Source organism: Rhipicephalus microplus, unplaced genomic scaffold, assembly GCF_043290135.1.
Source record: "Rhipicephalus microplus isolate Deutch F79 unplaced genomic scaffold, USDA_Rmic scaffold_24, whole genome shotgun sequence".
Classification (NCBI taxonomy): domain Eukaryota; kingdom Metazoa; phylum Arthropoda; class Arachnida; order Ixodida; family Ixodidae; genus Rhipicephalus; species Rhipicephalus microplus.
In genome coordinates, this window is record NW_027464597.1 from 2,984,349 (window position 1) to 2,996,693 (window position 12,345).

The 12,345-nt window shown below is 49.2% G+C and overlaps 1 protein-coding gene across 1 annotated transcript in view; it reads left to right on the plus strand.

Moving 5' to 3' along the window:
- Positions 1–6,810: 6,810 nt before the first annotated feature.
- Positions 6,811–12,345, plus strand: part of LOC119181007 (GTP-binding protein Di-Ras2) — a 165,961-nt gene continuing 160,426 nt past the window's right edge. The window contains exon 1 of the mRNA XM_037432161.2: positions 6,811–7,179. The gene's annotated coding sequence lies outside the window, so the exon portion shown is untranslated. The remainder of the gene's footprint in view (positions 7,180–12,345) is intronic.

Sequence of the window (12,345 nt, forward strand, 5' to 3'; positions counted from 1 at the left end):
AATGTGTACCAACCTAAAATCACCTGCGCAAACTGCTGTAAGAGTATTGTCTCGCCTCATTGGTTCATAGGCTGATGACCAAATAAAGCTAGCAAATATGTGATAAACTTCTCTATATAAAAACTTCGAGCAACAAATGATTTCCAGTACGTAGAATATTATTGTTACCAGAAGCAGGCTTGCATGCTTTCTCTCTGCCAAAGATGGGGAGGTTTTGAAACTCTGTTGCAAGCTGACCCTATAGGCAGGCTTCATGTCGAGTAAGAAATTACGTTGATACATACAATAACGCGTTTATTTAACAGCGAAGAAATAACCAGGCACCACACAATTCGAATTGCGTTACGAGTGGGTTGTCGAATAACGTTGGTCGACAAACCATTACAAAAGCCTCAGGTATATATTTCTCATCACCGTCAGCCACAGCATTAACAAAAGGCACATAATACCATACAACGGTGCAGTGCGTGCCACACTTCTCCCAAAAATGACGACTAATGACATGATGATGATAATGATGATGATGATGAGGAGGAGGAGGATGATGATGATGATGATAAAAACGTTATTTTGGTCCAGAGAAGACGCATAGTGGATGTCTCCCTACTACAAAAAAATGCTGATTTATGGCATAGTGAGTACCCTGCAACTGTGCTTGTAGCAGTTACCCAAGGAGTGTTTAAGAATGGCTCTAAAGCACTGCTCTTCCCGCTTTCGCTTTGACTCGGCTGCGCATTCCACGCAGGGCTGCCGCTTTTTGACGCAGGGCGCTGCCTTATAGAAGTACAGACAAACTGCAGTTGAGTGAGGATATTCTATATGGCACTGTACCGCTACTCTCCGATTAGCTGCTACGCGGGCTGCGCCTGGGTATGCGGAGAACGAGTGCCTCTCTGAGTCTCCTGGATAGTCGCCATACGTGGCGCATCGTTGGTGATACATGGACCTAGCAGAGCGGCGGGCGCATTGAAGATGCTTGCGCTCGGCTTCCTTGGCGTGTGACTCGTCGGTGTTACCCGCACGCCGTCTGCATTCTCAAACGCAGTCGGACGCATGGATGCATGCGTGGACGGATGGACACACTGATGTATTGACGGGCGGACGCTTCACCCCACTTATCATCATTCACTCCGTGGATTTGCTGTGATTTTATTTCTCGGACAGCACCATGTTCTTCATAAGCCTATTCTAGCAGTACACATGGCGTCCTCAGTGCTGGCTTACCCACGTGCCACAGCGAATGCTCTTTTCGTTCTCCAATGAAGGCCTACTCGAAATGTGACGAAAAGTGGCTGCCAAAACAAACGATGCAAGCTATCTGCCACGTCTATGCTGGGATGAGGTGCCATCAGTCGGAAGCGCCAATGAATGCTGACAGCAAGCAAAATCGAAACACGAACAAAATGTGCTGCAAGCTACCAGACTACTTCTGTAGTATTACAGATGTGTGGATGCTGTGCCTCCGTAGCCTTCACTGTACTGCCGAGAACAGTTGTCGCCAAGTTTGTATGTCCCATATTTATGCACATCATTGCCAATATGCGCATATGTTAGAGTATTACTCTGTATTTCAAGGAGCCCCTAAAGCACTCCGAGTTCAAAGATGAAAAAGTGGTTTCTTTTTCACCTTGTCTTCTGTTACTACATGTGATATCGCCTCCTCACTACGTATTCATAAAAGACGTGGGCAATGTCCCTTATAGGCCTAATCCACTGAGGACTTCACGATATTAACTTGAGCAGTTGAAAACGCCCAAAACTAACTAAAAATTGAGCGGAGCAAAGCTAGCCCATGCTGCCTTGTCCCGCATCACTATCGCGCACGATAGCCACGTGTGATAAGGCGTCACGAGTGTGTGACCTGATGGCAAAGCAGATAGTGTGGGAGTCAATTCGCAGCTGATATCTTCGTGAATGGACCAATCTAAAGCTTGTAGCCCCATTACGTCACGTGAAAAGACTGCTGACGTCATGAATTGAGCTGGGAGAAAGGAAAAAGCCCGGAGATAAAAGTCACGTCGTCTCTTGTGGATTCGCCTGAAACGACTGGAAGGCCATGTGGTGATTTCTTCGCTTTTCTTCTTAATACATTGGGTTGATCCCGCCCAAAATATTTTCCCACCCAACGTAATTTTGTACTGCCTCCGATGTCAAAGGAATCGGGGGGCATCTGCACTTCACGACTTTTTGAAGTTCCTCCGCGACTGGACAACCAACCATTTACTCAGCGGCAATATAACGTGATCGTAATACGAAAATATCTAGTTTTGGAGAACATTAAACTATAGTACTACTAGAAACAAGACAAAGTGGACGGGACCACTGCAGACTACTTTCTTTGAATGAAGCCTCTTTTTTACAACAATAAAGAGCATGTTTATTCATCAAACATAACCATACATCGTGGATAACATCATGACAATTAGGAAGTTCAATCTCTTTCTCGTACAGGTGTAAGGAAGCAGCGCTGACACACTCATCAGAGCCGTATCGCGTTATTTCAGTGTGAGTGAAGCTTGTTTACCCAAGAAAGAAGTTAAATTCCATGATTAAGCTGTTATCCTCGATGTATGGTAATAATTAATAATGGAGCATTCGCTTTGCTCTTGGGGGAAAGAGCAATCAATATAATAAATCAGTTATCATTTAACTAGTCCCACACCACACGTTCCTCTGGGGCTTTACGTGCCAAAAGCACGATATCTTTATGAGGGACGCCCTAGTGGAGGACTCGGGAAATTTCGACCATCTCGGGTCCTCTCACGCGCACTCGCATCGCACAGCACAGGAGTCTTAGTAGTTTACTTCCATCCAATTGCGACTGAAACCTTCGGGGCTGCAGCTCAGCACCAAAGCCATTGCTCCACCATGACAGGTGATCATATGATGACGTCATCACTTGCGCTCAAACTTGACTTCTCGAGGACATCACAGAAGTTGACAAAAATGGGGTATCATGAGGGCGTCATGTCATGATGTCGTCAGATGAGCGGGATCTTTAGTGTCACTCCCGATGACGCCACTGACGTCGACAGTAACTTTTCACGTTTGATGAGGCATCTCTAGTTTTCGCCTTTGTGACACGCTCGCCGCATGTCTGTATATTAAGCGGTATAATTGTTTACTGGTTCTTCAAAAGGGTGGCGCCATCAAATTTCGACCTCTGAGGTCCTGGGTAGCTTTGGGTTTTGACGTAGCGCGGTAGCATTGGCGTTAAACAAAAGCCTTGGCATGTTGCCTCCTCACTTTCAATACTTTTTTTATGTTTAGCCCGAAAATTTCAAATACACTTTCTCTTAAGCTACACAGAAGACTCTAGTAGTTAGTCCCTTACTTCAAGGGCCTTCTTTTTTACTAAACAGTACAAAATAAATATTTCCTTACTGTAGCATAACCTCAGAAACTTTCATTTTAGTTCGGTGTTAGAAATTGATAACTGAAGTGACGCAAAGTTTTTTTTTTTTTTTGGAAGCAACACGTGATGCTGCTTTCGCATTGTCGAAACCGACTGAAAGGGCTTTTGGAATATATTATAATTGACTTCCACAGTGTACCTAAATGCTCATTCTCTCACTTGAGCCCCATCGTTAGCGCATCGAACACTGACGTAGTTCCGTAGGAAGGGCAGTGACATAGTTTCCTAAAATTAACTATAGGGAACTCTGGCGCTGCGATCATTCAGTGACCATGGCAATGATGGGTAGTGTATACACAGATTTGCCTAGTTTTCGTACTTGCGAGTGGCGAATCGCACTTACGGCTTCGTTTATTACTGTGTTTAGTTTAGTTTAGTTTTTTTTTTTTCGAAGGAAAGAACGGACCTTTTTGAACCCGAGTCGAAAAGGTGAGCCTAGAAAATAATGTGGTGAAGCACAACCGCTGAACATTTGCTGATGTTTGTTTCGTGAAAAAACAGCTCCAATCCACACGAACACACACTGAGAGGCCAGAAGTACGAAGATTAGAAAAATGTGTGTACTACCCTTCATCCCCAAGCTCGCTGAAGCGCTGTGCGTTGCAACTCCCATAGACACTAGCGCTTGAGTTTCCTCTAGTGCAAATTAGGAAACTCTATGGGCAGTGTAAGTTTTAATGACGTCACACCAGATATGTAGAGACGTGAGCAACCTCCGTTACCTCTCTCTGAAAGAATGGAGTATTTGGGTAGCTTTTGCCACGCAAGAATAATCGTCATGTACTTCGAGTACTTTCTTGGCGATATCACCATGGTTTCGGTAGTTCGCAGTCGCGAACGGCGTGCGTATTATCAGTGTGACATAGCATTCCTGACAGGAAAGTGGCCAGCGCCGAATTTTCAAGCAAGGAAATGCGAGCAAGCCAGATCATGATTATTGTTTTGTAGCAGAACTGCTCCCCAAAAACTTCATTTTAAGAGTGTATTCTGTGCACTGTCTGTTGACTTCCTTCGCTTAGAGACTAGGATCCTATGTGCTCTGTGCTAGATATCTAAAAAAACTAAGAAGTAGCCGGCACCTTATCTGTACGCCAACATCCCTTACATCATGTCAATATCAAAAAATAAAACCGAGATGGATAAAAATGCCCTGTGGTATCCCACCTCCCTCATTGTACCTTGTTAGCTCTGTTGGTAATGCGAACACCCAAGGAGAGCGTTAACTGGCTGAGGACTCAATGCCTGGGTGAAAATGAGTTCGTTCACTACGAGAGACTTTTCTTATAAAAAAACTGAATAAATTCCTGAGAAATCTGTTGAAGCAATGTCCTTTGATAACGGCGTCACGTCAAGTCACCTCATGACGGCGTCCAGTATTTCGGGAATCTGTGACGTCATGATGTCACAGACGAAGTCATCTAGAAAAAACTTACTTTTTGCATTGTTTGTGTTGCGCCGACAACCACTTCTCGCGCTCAATGGCATCCCCGGCTTAAAAGAAAGGACGAGGGAATCCGGCAAAAAAGGGTAGTAAAAACATAAGAAAAAGGAAACTGTGCTTCTTCTCGAACTAAGAAACGGGAGAGCGTTATGCTACCTAGGGAAGCAGGCTGTTTTTAATCAGTATGGGTGATTGGTAGAGCGAAATCAAAGATTCACTTTGCGTTCGAGGAGGTGGAGAAACAGCATTCGGGAAGGAGGCGCAGAACAAAGGGGGGGGGGTGCAAACGGTGACCAGATAATCTCGTAACGCAGATGCCACAACAGAAGCATCCAACAACAAGCGAGACGGGGGGAGCATGCGGAGATAGAGGTGGTGGAGTTGAGGATTGATAAGAATAGAAAGAACGACGACTTCCAGCTGACCATCGACGGGCAGCCAGAGTGAAGGAAATAGCACCTGTCGAAACAGGGAGGGAGCCACGCCTGCCCTTGAGCCAGCGGTGGCTGCAGATAGGGAACTTACCAAGTAAAAGCAGCTTCAACAGAAACAAGCAAGCTGAATTTAGGGAAAGGAACCGGGAACGCGGGCGCGTGCCAGTACCCACACTCGCCAAAAATATTGAGACAGAGAGGCCAAAATAATAAGTAAAAATGAACGAAAACATAGACCAGGGAAGAATGTTGTGTCCCCCTCCTCTTGGACCCTCGCGTAGTAGCTATCGATTCTCCCACACACATCAATGGTGACCTTCTCCTTGGTGCGCGAAAAGAGAGAGGGTTATTGGGAAGCGTTGAAGCTAAAGGATGGAGCGAGAATATAGGAACACCCATTCCACACTAGTTGGGGAGGTTTCCCGAAGGTCACGCCTACAAGAAATTAGGAAGGTCGGCAGTCGCATAATATCATATTTTAAATGTAGAGTGCTAGTAGACGCAATGGGACGTCGCGGTATGCGGGAAACAGACTAGGGACAGGATAGACAGGATACTAGTAATGATGACAGGGAGAATGAAATGGAATAAGGGAAAGAGCTGGTCGTTCGCGGAGGCCGTCGAGAAGCCGGGAACTGTAGAAACGGGATGGCCAGTCTTCCCTTCCACCATCGGCAAATAGCGAAGGGCTGAAGAGAGAGACCAAGGGCACGTTTTCGTGGAATTTACTCGCCGCCTCCGCGGCACTTCTTATGTTTCTCCTCTGCTCTCCGTTCGCCGTAGTTTCCTTTCCCAGCCCGGTCGATACAGAACGCGCGCCAGCGAGCCGGGGAGAGCGGCCAACAGCGACACTGCTACACAGCGACAAGACTGGGCCGCAGGAGACGAGCCCCAGGCTAGCATCCGCGCTGCCACCACCGCTCACCCTGCGCCTTTACCACTACGCTGCGCACTACTCCGTTGCCACGGCAACGGAGCTCATGACGTCACCAACCTGCCCCTGCTACGCCTTTCTTTCCGTAAAAGGGGGAAAACCGAGGGAGGTGGCGGCGCTTGGAAGGAGATACGACGTAAGCCGCGAAAGGGGTGAAGGAAAATGCATCTCCTCGCCTTTCATTCACCGTTCGGAGCGGAGTGCGCTTTTTTTTATTTATTTCTGCAGCATTCGCCCGACTGCGCCATCTGTGGAGCCCACCGCGAAGGTTGAACGCGCGGCGCTGGAATACCCGCCGACATTTGGCTCGGGCCGCAGCCGACAGCGACGTGTTCCGGCCGCCAGAGTGCCCCGTGGAAGAAGGGAAAAGGCAGGCGCGCTTTTCCCTCGCTCCACCTTTCACTCCCGCTCTGCGCGGCTTCTGCCACTCGGCGGGATCGCTTCGTCGACGTTGTCGGCGGTGGTAAACAACGGATGCCTGCTCGGACGACGCTGCTGAAGACGACGAGGACGACCGAGGCGACGACAACAGCGTCAGCGCTGCGGGCGTCAATGATGACGACAGCCTAACAGCTGTAGGAAACAGCGCAGCACCACCTCACCCTCGAGTATACTACGCCGAACGGGCGGTGGTCAGCTGCGAGCGTCGGGTGGTCTCAGAGACAGTGTCCAGTGGCTGGAACGCGAGGACAGCTGGTGTGAACGACAAGAGAAAGGCACGACGAGCTTTGAACATCGGGTGGGGGACATCACGCAGAAAACGACCTTCGACCCTTTTGTCTTGTCGCCTTGTGCGCTTGCCTTACGAAGCCGAGAAAATGGTCGTCCGCCACCACCACCACCACGGCGGACAGGTGCAACCACCTTGACGGGTAGTGCCTCTTTCGTCGACAACCTTTTAATCGTGCGCCCCACGAGCTGTCAGTGAGAAGGAACGCCTGAGCCCACTCCTCAGGTGAGTTGCTGAACAATTCCTCTTTCTTAGGCTCGCTTGAGGCCAACTGGGAGCGATTCGACAGGGACCGGAAAAGACCGAAGGGTAGAATGGGCTTGGGCCAAGTTTGAGACGTCAGTCGTGTCGAAGAGATTACATCGACATACGCCTTCGCGTGTGACTCATATAATCTTGGGGGGGCGCCATCTCAGCTGACGGACTCCGGTTTTCGCGAGCGCCGACATATTGAGCGTGGCTCTCGCGAAGCGCGCGGTGCGTTTTTTCAAGTTCAAGGACGCAGCGCTTCTCTTTCGAACGGCGCCGTGGAAGGAGTGACGTGCAGCTTCGCGCCGACGCATGACTCGAATACCGCGTATACCCGTCTAATAGCCGCGGCTTTTTATACTCCGACATTCGGGAAGGGGGGGGGGGGCACTGAGTGCGGCCAATATACGGAGGGGGGGGGCAGCTCTTTTTTTTTCTGGCACCTTTTTGGTGTTACCCATCTTTATTGAATCTCAGTAATCGGCAGTACTGGGAGAAGCGTAAGGAAGCAACGTTCGTGACTTTCACGCACTTGCAAAGGTGTTATTTATTTTTCGCCCTGATCTTCCTAACTCGCTCCATCCTCGAACTCGCTAATTGGTTCGAGGTTCCCGTAACTCAGACGCTTCTCTGGGCCGTCTTGAACGATACCTTACCCCACGCTTCCAGAATCCAGTGGCATACATCAGCCTGAGATGCCATATTCAGCCATTTATTCGGTGTTTGTTTGGTTAAAGGCCGCACCTTGGAGTAATTTCGGAGGCATTCGCTACATCTTGACGGCTGTGGTTCACAGACAATTCGCCATGGCTGACTTGTTACAACCAGAGGGGTAAAAAAGCATTAAAGTTCTCCGAGCCACAGAGCGGATAACGCTCTATTAAACTTCTCAAAAATTAAGGGCGTGGGTGACGCACAGGCATCCATTAAGTATATTTCTGGTCAATTCTTTAACACTGTTGTTGGTTGGGCTATTAAACGAGTATATACGGTAACATGCGGCTGGTGAGCGGTAGGCCGCGTTTTGTGCACCGTTATACTTTCAGCTATAATGACACGCATGGACGTTGTGCCTGATACTGATGAAGACTTCCCGGCAAGGCGATTGGCGGCAAGGTGCAGAACTTCAGTCTGGCCTAGTTGGAGCTTGTTGCTTCATATCTTGACCGCTAACGAAAAAAACATGGCAGGGTTGTCGATTTCTTCGCTGTCCTCTTGATTTGTTAGCAGTGGAATAAAAATATATGGGGTTTATGAACCAAGTTCTCGATATGATTATGGGGGACACCGCAGTGGAGGGCTTCAAAAATTTCGGCCACCTGTATGATGTTGCTGAGCGTGCAGCCACGTCGCACCGTGCAAAGATCTCTGCCATTTGGCTGCTATCAAAATGCGACTGCCGCAGGCGATATTGAACTCACGACTTTGTGTACGTTGGATTAAAAGGAGACAAAAGTTTTATATAGTGAATATATATTTTGCTACACTCACTCGTTACGATTCAACGCCGATGCAGAAGCTTTTCTCTCGTTATAAGGCATGTGCTACTTCGATATACCCGTGTTCCCACAGTTCGAAAGTTTATTATGAAATCTAACAAAAACGGAAACACGTGTCCCATTTCGTCCCAGTCTGTGAAGCAAAACGAGGCAATGTGAAGAAAATTTCATCTCTTAAGTTGTTCATGTAAAAGCACTTGAATTTCCTCCCGTGGGCCCTCACGCAGTCCTCACAAGCCCTGTTTATGCACTCCAAGCATTGAATGCAGACGGACACTGGCCCTCTGTTGCTCTGAAACTCCTTGTAAATCAAACACCGTCAGTCTTTCTTTTTGCTAATGTTCTCTTCTTTGAACGCTTATATTTCATCAAAATATTTAGCGATAAAATCTATAAATACGTTTTGACACCTCTTCTTCACTTCATTTTGCAGAACCAAACGAGCAATTCTTGGCTTTAAATATCGTCAATTAGACTTTCTGAGGCGACGAATTTCGAATTTTCTATTGCTTATTATTTTAAAACATCGCTATGAAAAAACTTCTTCGAAACTCACTTCGTAGACGTGTTTGTGAACGGCTTAAGAATATTTCGATTTTTCATGTGCCTCTTGCGAACATCCTTGGAAACGCGGAAAAACTTCAACGCAGCGCGAATGGAGGGACTTCTGTCGTCAACATCAATTAGTGCTTTTTCATGTTGTTTTCTTGCCAGGAAGCTGTACATCATAGTCTCTTGTACGTCCGAACCCTCGTAAACAAATATTTATATTATACTTTCAGTGTAAGTAAACGGTTCACTTAATATTACAGTCTCTAAAGCAACTTAAAGCATTTTTGTCGTGTTCTGCCCCTCTGGCATGCCCGAATAGAAAAAAAAAGATCCACATGGCCCCGGGCACCAAATAAACTAAGCTTTTGTCATAAGTAGTGTAGAGAAGCTTCAGAACACTGAAATTGGTGGAACTATCAGGTGCCTTCTAGTGGGTCTACCCAAAAGAAATGCCGCTCGCGCTGAGAGCCCGTGCTTGGCCGTTACTGTCGCCATTGTGCATGCTCGCTGTGTACCGGCTAATAAACGCCTTCACATTTTGCTGGAGAATTATGTGCCCTTCAAACACCTTCGGTTCACATTCGATGCCCTTGGGGCTTAGATCCCGTACCGTGCCTTCTACCATGCACCAAGACGCCGCTCAGCAAACGCTTCCTCCTGCGCCGACGCCATGTTCCGGTGTCCCCCGCATCCGCGACCCTCCTGTTTTCACCGGCGCGGATGGCACCGACATCGAGGATTGGCTCGCCATGTACGAACGCGTCAGCGTCCCCAATCATTGGGACGAGGCAGGTAAACTCGGCAACCTGGTTTTCTACCTCCCGGGTGTGGCAGGCATGTGGTATAACAACCACGCATCCGATTTCGCAACCTGATCCGATTTCAAGATCGCTATCACCAACGTTTTTGGCCGCCCTGCCGTTCGTAAGCTGCAAGCCAAGCAGCGCTTACGCGAACGCGCTCAGCAGGCCGGTGAATCATTCACCAGTTACATTGAAGATGTTCTGGACCTGTGCAGGAAATCCAACGACAGCATGTCTGAATCAGACAAGATCCGGAACGTCATGAAGAGCATTGACGATGATGTCTTCACGATGCTGCTTGCCAAAAACCCAGGTACAGTAGCTGAGGTCATCACGCTGTGGCAGAGCTGCGAGGAGCTCCGCCGGCAGCGTTCGATGACCCGTCACTCCACACCACGAGATGCAGGGCTTGCTGGCTTGGAGGCGAGCTGTGATCAGGTGGCACTGCTTGCGGACCTCAAGTCCTCCATACGTGAGGAAATCGCGTGGCAGTTCTCTCTCCTGCCTTTTGCCCACCCACCGGCTGCTCAACAATCGGCCACTACCATTTTTCCACCCATCCGCCAAGCAATTGAGCAGGAAATAGCGGAAGTCATGCCTGCGTACCACCCACAACAGCTTCCGGTCCCTGTACCCCCAAGTTACGCTTAAGTGGTCGCCAGGCCGCCTCCAGTCGTTCAAGCGCCCGCCCCACTGACTTACGCCGAAGCTGCCGCACGACCTCCATCCTTTGCAGCGGGTATGCCGGCTACGTATGTTGACGTGACCTCTCAGACTCAGCTCAACCCCCCCCCCCCCCTGCAGCCTTTCCATCCACCGTTCCGTCCATCGGCTCTTGCGTCATGGACAAGACCTACCCCGGCGAACCGATGGCGCACACCCGACAACCGGCCCATTTGCTTTGCCTGCGGTTACGCCGGCCACGTAGCACGTTATTGCACTCGCGTACAAACGCCCCATATCTCGTCGCCTGTTGCTGGCCAAATCAGGCGTACCTATCACGAGGAAACGCCGTCTATGCAATCGCCAACTCGCCTAGCTTCATCTTCTTGTAGGTCACCATCTTCACGACGTCGTTCCCCGTCCCCCATGCGGCCAGGTTCAGCTGCTCACGATCGGGAAAACTAGTCGTCGCAGTCCCCGAGGCAAGGGCTGCGACGCTACCGCATTGTGAAAGCCCTCAGAGCCGCCCATCTAATGTCATTGACGTGCTTGTGGACGGTGTTCATGCATCTGCTCTTATTGACACGGGAGCTGCAGTATCCGTTAAGGACAAAAACTTTTGCCGCTTGCTTCGGAAAGTGACGACGCCGATTTCTGGGTTGTCCCTTCGTACCGCCGGTTCGCATCGTATCCATCCTACAGCAGGGTGCACAGCTCGCGTTGTCGTTCAGGACGTTCTGTATGTCGGCCAATTCATCATTCCTGCATGCTCTCATGACGTCATCCTGCGGTGAAATTTTCTCTCCCGCAACGACGCCGTCATTCATTGTGCTGCCGCCGAAATTGAACTCTCCCCCTTCTCGCATTTGACACCGAAAGACAGTTCTTCAAAACTGAGCAAGATTCTCGTGAAAGACGATACCATAGTGCCTCCAAGCTCCACGATGGGTGTATCTGTCTACTGCGCTGGACTCTCCGACACAATTGCACTCGTTTCACCATCCGACCGGGCTTGCCGAAGGAGAGGGTTGCTAATACCTTTCGCGACCGTGCAAATCACCCATCCCGTACACTGTTACCTTGGTTCGAAGGGAATGTCTCGGCAGAGTGGAACCAGTGGACAACGCACAAGTCCTGGACGTACCTGATGACTCGCGTTGTCCCAATTTGTGTACCATCAGTGCTGTTTCCACTTCTGATTCATCATCTCCTGATGTATTTGGCCCCTACATTGATGACAACCTTACGTCGGTACAGCGTTCCCAGCTTCCGGACCTGTTGCGAGAATATCGTTCTTCTTTCGATGTCGGGCGAAGTTCTCTCGGCCGTGCGTCCACTGTTACGCATCGTATCGACACTGGTGTCCATCCGCCATTACGGCAACGTCCCTACCGCGTGTCGCCTGCTGAACGTCGGGAAATTAACGAGCAGGTTGATGATATGCTCAGACGTGACGTTATTCGGCCCTCGGACAGTCCATGGGCGTCTCCTGTTGTTCTTGTTGCGAAGAAAGATGGTTCTGTGATGTTCTGTGTGGACTACAGACGGCTTAATAAGATCACTCGCAAGGATGTTTACCCACTGCCGCGCATCGATGACGCAATTGACAGCCTTCATGGAGCCGA